The sequence below is a fragment of the Dreissena polymorpha genome, chromosome 12 (assembly GCF_020536995.1).
Source record: "Dreissena polymorpha isolate Duluth1 chromosome 12, UMN_Dpol_1.0, whole genome shotgun sequence".
Classification (NCBI taxonomy): Eukaryota; Metazoa; Mollusca; class Bivalvia; order Myida; family Dreissenidae; genus Dreissena; species Dreissena polymorpha.
In genome coordinates, this window is record NC_068366.1 from 16407110 (window position 1) to 16410211 (window position 3102).

Sequence of the window (3102 nt, forward strand, 5' to 3'; positions counted from 1 at the left end):
CATAAAAAAATAGAAGTTTTCCAATATATTAGATTGTTTCCGAATGTATTTACTAAACTTTACCCCTTCATGAGTCTCTGTTCAATTATTTAGTCATCTACCGTTAAAATGTTGTTTACCTGTGCATTTTTTTTGTATTTTTATTGAAATGTTTATGATAATAATGTTTATAGTATTTGATAACAGTTGCTATTACACTAGTTTTCAATGAATAAAACACAAAGAACATTCACAAATATTTATTATTTATCGGGAAGTAAAATATATTTACTGGGCATGGTATTATAATTCATATGACAATTTATATCTTACATGATAGTATGTGTAATAATAAGTTTCATGGACTCACTGAACACCATCACATGTAAAATCAATTAAAAGTTCCAGAAACAATTGAGCAATTTAGAAGATTTTTAAAGAGAAACCAGTTCCTCATGATTATTGCTTATGTCCCTCTGAATGGCATATCTTCCCCTTGACGCCATCAACATCTCCTCCCGAGTTTTATTACGCTGTTGCTTCATTCTTCACATGTTGCTGCAAGCAGATAGGTATAGGTGTTTATTTCTATCCAATACGCCATAGTAGGCACATGAGGACAACATAAATTCACAATAAAATTAACAACAACGTAGGCAAAGCAAAATGCAAAAATAAATAAATAATAAAGATAATAATACACACGCACGCCCATACGCATACACCCACACTCACACACGCGCACACGAATACACCCACTCCCATACACACATGCCCACACTCACAAGTGAACTAAACATACATAAAACGTGCATGGACAACACAATAATCATGAAAACAAGCGGAGAAGCCCATTATGAGTGATAAATAATTATAATAAAAACTAGTTTATACATTTAACAGAACTAAATATTAAATACACAACATATGACACTATGTTCATAATAAGTAAGCATGCCTACATGACCTGGTTTTGTTTCTGAAAGTTGGTTTTTGTATTGCAAAATTAACCTAGCTTTCTGAACTTAAACTCAACATTTGTGTGTGACACTAATGCTCTACATTCCAATTTCTTTTTTAAGTACATGGATGTCGAAAGAATTAAATAAAAAATACCTTGACACACAAGTTTATACCCTGGTAAATAGGTTACCGGTAATAAAGTTAAATGAAAAATGCAGCAATACTTTATCCCCATAAAACAGAGTACAATGAAAAACAAGAGCACCGCATAACAGGTGTGAACGCTCGGCTACGGGTGCATTTTTTAACGAATAAAAGCTTGTCAGAATTATTTTAAGGTCCTTCACCTTTGACCTAGTGACCCAAATATGGGTGAGGCGTGTAGAACTCGTCAAGGTGGAGCTGCATATGAAGTTTCAAAGTTATAGGTGGAAGCACTTTGATTTTATGGCCAAAGTTCAATACATTGACAAAATGTTAAGGACTGAGCATGACACGGACGACACGACACGCTGGCTATGACAATACCTTGGTTTTTCTCCGAAAACAGCCCAGCTTTAAATTGAAAACATAAATTGTTACATTTTCATTGTAGGAAATAATTAGCAGTCAGCTTTACTATAATCTATAGAAAAAATAAATAATTACTAGTTGTTGCTTCTGCCTTCAGTTTTATGTTTTAATGTAGCTGAGTGACACAACTTCTGTTTGAGTTTTGTCAACCGTGTTCTCTGTCCATTCAATTTTGGTCCTTCAGCCAGTAATAACATTTTCTTTTCTGGAAAAACAAAGAAATGAAAACTGCATTTGTGATCTTTACATGTAACACAGTTTTGCAGAGAAAGCAATATAAATCAATGATGATTATTTACATCTTGTGAATCAACACTATAATAAATTATTGTGGAAAATGATATTTATTTAATGCTTTCTGGTGGTTTATAGAGAAATATCGGTGGATTAAAACGGATAATTTCACTATTTCAAACAATGAAAATTATCAGTGAGAATTATCGATAATTTTCATTGCTTAATGTGAAATGACGTCATTTATTTGACAAAATGACGACATAATCCCAACGGCACTCTTAAGTAAAACTCTTTAACAATGTATATAAACTGCGAAAAAAGCATAAAATAAAAAGAAAATTTGTTGGATTCGGTGAAATATTGATTTTAATTCACTCGTGATCATAGAAAATATATATTTTCGTTCGTGGCTGCGCCACTTGTGAAAATATCATTGTCTATGATCACTTGTGAATTAAAAACGATGATCCACCGAATCCAACAAATATTCCCTATATAATAGACAAACAAATAGCATTCTCAATGATATGACATTTGTGATTACTAAACATGTTGTGTCATGTGAATCTAATACCTTATTGAAATAAAATATTTGATAATTGAACACAAAAATGCTGACATGACAAACTTTCAATCCATGATGTCTTGTTATTGTCAGCCTGAATTCCGATTGGTCTCTATTAAATTATATTATTAAACTGTTAATTGATCTACACCACAGTCACATTTCTGCATAGAAATAACAAAACAATTAATCTTACCAATACATTTTTATTCATGGATAAAGAAAATAAGCAAAAAATCTTCATTCTTGTCAATATCAATTGCCGCCTTAGAGTCTTTTGATGATTTTTGCTTTGGCAGACACTTGGCTGAAATAATTCGTGTTCAGATTTATCCTGAACGCGAATTATTTCAGCTGTCTTCATTCATAACCAACAAGTTCTCAACTCACATTTCAACCGTCTCCATCCAAAATAACTTCTTTTTGCGTTTAGTAACGGAAGGAGAGTGTCGGCCAAACAGCAATCGGTAGCCTTCCACACCGGTCTACACGTCGTTTTCCAGTGTTTGTTTTTGTTTCGATTCACAACTAGCATTGTTTTTGTTAGTCCAAATAATTAGACGTAATTCGACCTCATATTTATAGGAGTATCCCGGTGTGACCCAAATTCGACGATGTAACAGTTACATGAAGCAATATATAGCAAATAATGAAAGAAATAATGAAATGTTTAATAGCACAAAATAATATTTTAAACTCGGCTGTATTACTTTGAAATGATTCCAAGACAATAATCATCCATTTAATCAATACAAATAGAACATCGTCGAATTTAGGTGTCGTCG

General features: G+C 32.4%; 1 long non-coding RNA gene across 1 annotated transcript; it reads right to left on the reverse strand.

The window, feature by feature from the left end:
• Positions 1-276: 276 nt before the first annotated feature.
• LOC127853547 (uncharacterized) lies at positions 277-2902 on the reverse strand. The gene is made up of 3 exons (XR_008036660.1): positions 2708-2902; positions 1591-1720; positions 277-537 (listed from the first exon to the last, which is right to left on the reverse strand). It is a non-coding gene; the product is annotated as an uncharacterized LOC127853547 (long non-coding RNA).
• Positions 2903-3102: the final 200 nt, after the last annotated feature.